Source organism: Alligator mississippiensis, chromosome 1 (genome assembly GCF_030867095.1).
Source record: "Alligator mississippiensis isolate rAllMis1 chromosome 1, rAllMis1, whole genome shotgun sequence".
NCBI lineage: Eukaryota > Metazoa > Chordata > Crocodylia > Alligatoridae > Alligator > Alligator mississippiensis.
Window position 1 is genome coordinate 343,048,895 of NC_081824.1, and position 8,660 is coordinate 343,057,554.

Sequence of the window (8,660 nt, forward strand, 5' to 3'; positions counted from 1 at the left end):
ACTGCTATAGCAACCAGCCTTCAGGCCCTAGTGAAAGCCCCCTGCTCACCTGACCAGAAGGAGCAAGGCTTAGGCAGCCTTATAAGCCTGGACCCTGAGCCAGGTCAGGCAGGCTGGCCCAGTCCATAGCTGGCTTTCTGGCTGGAAGGGGCTCTGCTGACTCCTGGAATCCCCTAAGGATGCAAGCAAGGTGCTGAAAGTTTGTAACCAAGGGCAAGGGGAGGTATGGCTGCTCTGACAGCAAACTACTTTTGATGTTTGGACTCAGCAGCACAGATTTAGTTTGTGTTATAGCCAGTGTGCTTAGTCCTTTGTTACAGTTTAATCCAGGGGTTTGGGTTTGGGAGTTGGTGGAGGTACCAATGGTCCCCAAGGAAATGCAGGTGTCCTGAGCCCACCAGGGTCTAGGGGCCCAGGACACAGAGTGGGCTTTGGTCCCACTCTGGTCCAAAAGCAGGCGGCAGCCAAGAGGGAAAGGGTAGCCTTGTTTGGGTGGAAGCAGAGCTGGGTCAAGGGGCCCAAACAGGGCCAAAATAGCCTCAGCACCCAGAGCAGGGTGGTGACAGGGCCAGAGGCCCCAGACAAACAGAGCTACAGCAGGCTTATTGCCCAGAGCGGGGCAAGGACAGGAGTGTCTAAGAAGGACTGACACCAGGGCCAGGGGCCCAAGATCCAGGGAAAAGAGATAGGGGCTGGAATCCAGAAGCTCAGTCTGGCACAGTAGGCTGGAGCTAGAGAACTCAGCAAAAGAAAAGGGGTGGAGACTGAGGCCCCAACAAGGGAGTGATTGCACAATAACACCTGTAAGGCATGGTTATGGTGTAAGGGGTGGTTGGAGCCACATAACGCTTAAGGCTACAGATGCCCTGGAGGGAGAGTGGGGGACATGGGCTAGTTAGGAGGACCCACTTATGCCAAGAGAAGCAGAACTGAGAGAAGTAGGGTCTGGAAGGGACTTGCTGGCTGCTAGAAGAGCTGAGGATCACTCTAGGACAGGGGTTCTTAAACTTTGACATAGTAAGCCTCCTTGAGCTATGAAAAAAATGCACCTCTGCATAGCTTTGTCATATTTTTTACCTTTGCAATTTCCTGGAACCTCTGCTGCAGTTCTCTCTTCCACTCGGGTTATATGTTTTTCTCTCTTTCTCACAAAATGATCCATTTCTCATTTTAAGCTGTTTCTCACTAAGCGCATTGCTGAGGTTTGTCAGTTTACTTATGGAAAATGATGCAACGTATGTCTGACGCAGGGGTGAGCAGTTATTTCAGCTGGAGGGCCACTTAATAAGTTTTGGTGAGCTGTCATCATGGGACTGGAAGCCCTGTGACCTAACCCCTGACCTTTGCCACCAGAAGTCCTTCCCCTTGCCCCCAAAAGTACTCCTTTTGGGAGTGGGGTGGGGTTCCCATCTTTGAACTGGAATAAAACCAAATAGTATACTAAAAACCAAACATTTACTATAATATTTTAAATTTAACTTAAAAAATATTTTTCTCTTGATTTATGTGTGTTTGCACAGTGTGTGTATATATAGAGGCAATTGCATAATAGCTCAAAATAAAGCCTTACTCTTATATATGGTGTGTGGGGGAGTGTGTGGGGTTTAGCTGGGGGGGGTGTGATGGGGTGATGGTGTGTGGGTGTGAGGTTTGTGGGGGATGGAATTTGTGGGGGAGTGTGTAGGAATGAGGGGTGGGGTTTGTGGGGCAGTGTGGGTGAGTGTGGGGGTGGGGTTTGTGGAGGGTGTGGGGGTATGTAGGGGTGGGAATGGTTTGTTGGGGGTGTGTGAATAGGGGTGGGGTTTGTGGGGGGTGGGTGTGCATAGGAATGGGAGGGGGTTTGTGGGGGGAGTGGGGTTTGTGGTGAGGTGTATGTGTGTAGGGGTGAGGGGGTGGGGTTTGTGGGGGGTGTGCATAGGGGTGGGGAGGTGGTGGGTGTGTTTGGCATGTGGGGGAGGGGTGATGTTTGTGGAGTGTGTGTGTGGGGGGGTGTATGGGTATGGGGGCTTGTGCATGTGCCCTCCCCATGGTGCACAGCCCCCGCCATGACAGCAACAGGGGGCGGGCCCTCAGGGTGCACCCTCAGGGTGCCCATGGCCCGTGCAGGTGGAGCCCCCTGACAGCATGTGGCTCCAGCCAGTTCTGGGAGCTGCACATGGTGGCAGTGAGTGTTTCATAGTTTCATAGTTGGTAGGGTTGGAAGAGACCTGAGCAAATCATCAAGTCCAACCCCCTGCCATGGGCAGGAAAGAATGCTGGGGTCAAACGACCCCGGCAAGGTGTCTATCTAGCCTCCTTTTGAAAACCCCCAGGGTAGGAGTGAGCACCACTTCCCTTGGAAGTTGGTTCCAGATCCTAGCTGCCCCGACTGTGAAGTAGTGCCTCCTGATGTCTAGCCTGAATCTACTTTCTGTCAACTTATGGCCATTATTCTTTGTTACTCCCAGTAGTGCTCGGGGGAACAAGGACTTTCCCATTGCCTGCTGGTCCCCCTTGGCAAGTTTATAGATGGCCACCAGATCTCCTCTCAGCCTTCTCTTGTGGAGGCTGAACAGGTTCAGGTCTCATAGCCTCTCCTCGTATGGCCTGCCCTGCTGCCTCCTGGTCATGTGAGTGGCCCTCATCTGGACCCTCTCCATATTGTCCACATCCCTCCTGAAGTGCAGTGCCCAGAACTGGATGCAGTACTCCAGCTGCGGCCTGACCAATGTCGCATAGAGGTGGAGGATCACCACCTTGGACCTGCTAGTGATGCATCTGTGGATGCATGATAAGGTGCGATTAGCCTTCCTCACTGCGTCCCCACATTGGCGGCCCATGTTCATCTTGAAGTCTATAATGACTCCAAAATCCTTTTCTGCCTCTGTGCTGACGAGAAGGGAGTTCCCCAGCCTGTAGGTGTGCTGCTGGTTCTTTCTCCCTAGGTGCAGTACCCTGCACTTGTCAGTATTGAATCCCATCTTATTCTCATCTGCCCACCTCTGTAACCTGTCCAGATCCAATTGCAGCCTGTCCCTTCCTTCTAACGTGCCCATTTCTCCCCAAATCTTAGTGTCATCTGCAAATTTGAAAAAGGTGCTTTTCACCCCCTTGTCCAAGTCACTGATGAAGATGTTGAACAGTGCGGGCCTGAGGACTGAGCCCTGGGGGAGCCCACTGCCCACATCCCTCCAGGTCGAAAATGACCCGTCCACCACCACTCTCTGGCCCTCCAGCCAATTGGCAACCCATCTGATTGTGTAGGCATCGACACCACAATCTCCTAATTTTTTAACGAGAATGGGGTGAGAGACAGTGTAGAAGGCCTTCTTAAAGTCCAAAAAGACTACATCCACCGTGACACCTGCGTCCAGGAATTTTGTGACCTGGTCATAGAAGGCCACCAGGTTGGTCTGACAAGACCTGTCTTGAATGAACCCATGTTGGTTGCCCCTAAGTATACACTCCCCTGCTTGCCCTTCGCAGATGTGCACCTGGATAATTTTCTCAAAGAGCTTCCCCAGGACTAAGGTAAGACTAACAGGCTTATAATTTCCTGGGTCCTCCTTCCTCCCTTTTTGTAAAGGGGAATGACATTGGCCCTTTTCCAGTCCTCCGGCACCTTGCCAGAGCACCATGAGTGCTCATAAAGCTGTGCCAGGGGTCCTGCAATGACCTCTTCTAATTCCCGCAGCACTCTGGGGTGGAGATTGTCAGGACTTGCTGATTTGAACACGTCCAGTCCCACCAGAAGTTCCCTGACTAGGTCCTCATTGACCCTGGGCCTGGCTGCGCCTCCCCTGGAACCATCGGGGATCCCAGTGGGGGGGATGACCTGGTCCCTGCTCAGAAAAATGGAGGAAAAGAAATTGTTAAATAGGTTAGCTTTGTCGCCTGGCAAGACCACAAGATTTCCAAGTGTGTCCTGCAGCGGCCCCACATTACCCGGAACCTTCTTTTTACCCATGTATTTAAAAAAGGATTTCTTGTTATCCTTGATCCGGGTTGCTAGTCCCAGTTTCATCTCTGCCTTGGCCTTCCTAACAGTCCCTCTACAATCCCAAGCAATGGAGGTATAGTCCTCCCTTGTGATGGCTCCTCCCTTCCATTGGGTGTACACCTCCTTCTTAGCTTCGAGACATTCCTGGATGCTTTTGGTGAGCCATGCAGGTTTTTGAGCACTCTTGCCCCCTTTGATCCACATTGGGATTGCCACCCTTTGGGCTTGGAGGATTGTCTCCTTCAGGAACGACCACTCTTCTTGGACTCCCAACTCCCCACCCCTCTGGGACATCAGTGCCTCCCCGACTAGTCTCCTTAGCTCAATGAAATCCACCGTCCTGAAGTCCAGGGCTGCTGCCTTGCTGCAGGCCTTTGCCACCCTGCACTGGATGGTGAATTCCAATAGACGATGATCGCTATCGCCCAGGTGATTAAGCACCCACAGTCCCCTCACCAGGTTGTCACTTATGGCCAGGACCAGGTCTAATAAGGCATTTTCTTTGGTGGGACTGTGCACCTCCTGGGTTAGGTGGAGGTCCTGTAACATGGCTAGGAACCCACGTGAGCGGTCAGACCTGGCTGACTGCTCTTCCAAGCAAATGTCCGGATAGTTTAGGTCACCCATGATGACCACATCCTTTGACTTAACTGCCTCTGCAGGCTGACCTGAGAATTCCTGGTCTAGCTCTTCTCCCTGGTTGGGTGGTCTGTAGTAGACCCCCACCATTAAGTCCTTTTCCCCCCTACCTCCTTGTATTCTGATCCAGAGCACTTTAGTCTGCCCCTCCTCTGATCCAGTGTTGCTCATTGAGGATATGAATTGTTCTTTGACATAGAGCGCCACACCCCCACCTTTCCTCCCTGTTCTATCCCTCCTGTACAGCCTATAGCCCTTGATGTTCACTGCCCATTTGTGCATTGGATCCCACCATGTTTTGGTGAGCCCCACTATGTCTGGGTTTGTGTTAGCTAGCAGGAGGGCAAATTCCTCCTGCTTGTTCCCCATACTACGAATATTAATGTGTAGGCATTTAAGGCCTTCTGAAGGTGTATGCACCACCCCCCTGATCCCAGGACTATCCAGGTCTCTTACCTGGGTATTTCTTGTGCTCATCGTCAGTCTTGGCTGGGCTGTTCTTGTGGGTGACACTTGGTTTGGTGTTCCAAGGCTCCCTCCAACCTCATCCTCCCCTTCCCCCAATGAGCCTAGTTTAAAGCCCGCCGGAGGAGATCAGCCAACCTAAAAGAGAACACATGCTTACCTTTGGGGGAGAGGTGAAGCCCATCCCACCTGAGCATGTCTCTCGTCTTGAAGTACAGGTCATGGTCCAAGAAGCCAAAGCCCGTCTCAAGCCACCATTCCCGAAGGCGCAAGTTAACCTCTCTGATGCAGTTCTCATGGCGTCATCCACATCTGCTCACTGGAAGGACAGATGAAAAGACCACCTGTGCCCCTCTCTCCTTCAGCTTGCCCCCCCAGAGCATGGTAGTCCTTCATCAGATGATCTGGGCTTCTCCTGGCTACGTCATTAGAGCCCACATGAATTAGTACCATGGAGTCTTAACCAGTGGACCAGATAATGGCCGGGATCATCTCCATCACATCTTGAATCCTCACTCTGAGTGAGGCCAGGCTGGCCCAGTTCCATTTCATGGGGCTCCTGGTGTCTCACGTGCAGCTCTTGGGACTCGCATGCCGCCGTGGGGAGGGTCTGCATGATGGAGTCAGCAGCCTAGCCCCACTTCTTGCCGCCACGTGCAGCTGCCAGGACCCCACTGGGAAACAAGGGGCGGTGCCAAGCCCACCTGTCTCCATTGTATGGTGCTCCCTGCCATTCTGGACTCTGCACTCCTGGTGCCCCACTGGGAGTGAGCCCTATTCTTTCAGTTCTGCTCTCCCACTGGCCCCGGTCCTGTGCCCCCACGCAGTCTTGCCCAGCTGCAGCTTTCCCCTGCCCTCTCCTCTTCCCTACCTGCTGCCCAGGGAGCTGCCCTCTTCTCAAAAAAAAAAGAAGATTTGCTGCCTGCACCTCCCTTGACATGACACTGTGCCTTTCCAAGGAGGCCCACTGCATAAGTTTGAGAACCACTGATCTAAGACTTAGGCAGCCTCCACAAATACTTCAAGGCATGGCAGCTGAGTGAGAAGGTGAGGGCACCCTAGAGCAAGACTATGGTGAGGGTTGTGCAGTCACCAGGGAGTGTCATGGCCACTCCTGGAATATGAACCTTGCTATGATCAAATAAATAAGGGAAATATTAATTAAAATCAAGCAGTTGTATGCAATTTTTATTTAACTTTTTTTTTTTAATATTTAAGTCTATATCTGTAATCAACTAAGAGGCCTAGGTAGCAGCATGGAAATGAAAGGAAAGTCCCTTTATAAATGCTTTATGTGACAGATCATTTGGAGAGGTTTCATAGATTTCATAGATTTCATAGACATTAGGGCTGGAAGGGACCTCGGAAGATCATCGAGTCCAGCCCCCCCGCCCAAAGGGCAGGACGTCAGCTGGGGTCATAGGATCCCAGCAAGATAAGCATCCAGTTTCATCTTGAAGGTGTTCAATGAAGGCGCTTGAACAACCTCCGGTGGCAGGCTGTTCCAGACCTTGGGGGCTCGGACAGTAAAGAAATTCTTCCTTATGTCCAGCCTGAAACGATCTTGTAGTAGTTTGTGACCATTCGTCCTCGTCATCCCTTGGGGCGCTCTGGTGAACAAACGTTCCCCCAGATACTGGTGGTCACCCCTGATAAACTTGTAGGTGGCCATCAGATCACCCCTGAGCCTGCGCTTTTCCAGGCTAAAGAGCCCCAGGGCTCTCAGCCTGTCATCGTAGGGTCTGCTTCCCTGACCCCTGATCATGCGCGTGGCTCTTCTCTGGACTCTCTCAAGCTTCTCCACATCCTTTTTGAATTGTGGAGCCCAAAACTGGACGCAGTACTCCAGCTGCGGCCTCACTAAGGCCGAGTACAGGGGGAGAATGACGTCCCGGGATTTGCTTGAGAAGCATCTATGGATGCAAGCCAGCGTTTTGGTCGTTTTGGTAAAGTCCTACAAGTCTAGTGTCTTGTAGGTAAAATCTTGCAATTAACAGAGTGACTCAAAACACTTTGAGGTGATTAAGGGAAGATGTAGGTTCAGATGTGAATCATAATTTGAGGAACAGCATACATTATATGTATACATATAAACAACAAATTATATATGCCTGTGAGACAACTCCCACCGCTAAATGTACCCCCTGGGCAAGCATGGTGGGGGGGCAAGGGCAGGCTGCTGCTGTGGGCTTTGCCCCAGGCGCCAAACTTTATTGCTACGACACTAGCCTGGCTGCTCTGCTCTGCACTACTCTGTGCCAGAGCCAAGGGGCTTCTCAACAGGAGAGAGAGGTTTTTGTTTTGTATGGTTATTTGTTGGTTTGTTTGTTCCCTAAAGACTTTGGGAGGACTGGCTGTGGAACTCCTCAGGGAGCAAAGTGTGCCTGCAGTAGCCATCAGGCTAGGTAACCTGCTTACAGTAATAATCATACTATGTTATACTACACACTGAAAATAGAGGTAGAATGATTTTCTAAATGGTCTTGTAGTTTGCTGTGTCTTTAAAACAACATGGAATCATTGCTCTGGAGTGGGTAAGAGGATCATTGTTTCAGTAGCTGTTGCAATGTCATCCCATTTCTTTCAGGTAGTGGATCTGATGAGATCATTATTAATTCACACTGATGGTCATTGGCAAAGAGTAGTGGGTGCATGCGGGTACACGTGCACCCCCTGAGCGTGGTGGTACACCCCTGTGAAAAGGCAGCGCTAACACTGCCAGTGGCGCCTGCAGGCTGTTGCTGCTCACCAGCCCTGCCCCTCTGCCATCAACACCGCCGGTGGCTTTTGTGGGCAGTCTGCTATTGCTGCTGGCCGCCACTGCCAGTGGCATCTGTGGGTGATTGCCGACCGCTGGTTGGTGCTCACCACCCTCCCCTCCTCCCACCACTGACACTGCCATGGCCACCTGTGGGAGTTCCCCTCTTGCCACTGCCATGCTCCTGCCTCTAACAGCGCTGCCGCCGCCTGCAGGAGCTCACTGTGCCTCCCCAGCCTCCGGGGGCATGCAGTGTTCATGCTGATGGTTGCACAATATGCCAGCAAAAGATGTTTGCCAAACTAACTGTAGATCTTGTATGCATTATCCACATTAGTGCTGGCCAAACTCTTTGCCCCATGGCTTGATCCAGCACATAGTGTTGGCTCAGCTTAGGCTGGATCCAGCCACACACATGGCCCAACTGCAGCCTGACCCAGCTGTTTGGGTGTAGAAGCAGTGTAAGGATTGTTGCTGCCCTAGGCAAATGAACTATTGCCGTCCTCCCTTCTAATACCTGGGACCTGTTGAGGGAGGGCCCCAGGCAGAACCCCAGTGTAGCAGCGTGGCTGCCAGGTCTGCCCTGCTTGCTTTTGCACGTGATCAGACTCTTGAAGTGGCCCTCAATGAGCACGTGAGGTACATGCACACCGTTTTTTTTTTCTGATCCCCTTCATTTTGTTGTCCTAGGTGGCTGCCTGGCTGGGTATGCTTGGCCTGGTGGGGTGAGGTGGGTGCAGCTTGGAGCCAATCCAGCCATGTGCAGCCAGGCCAACAATGGTCCATTGCCCTTCATACAGCAGTGGCCCAGCTGGGGCC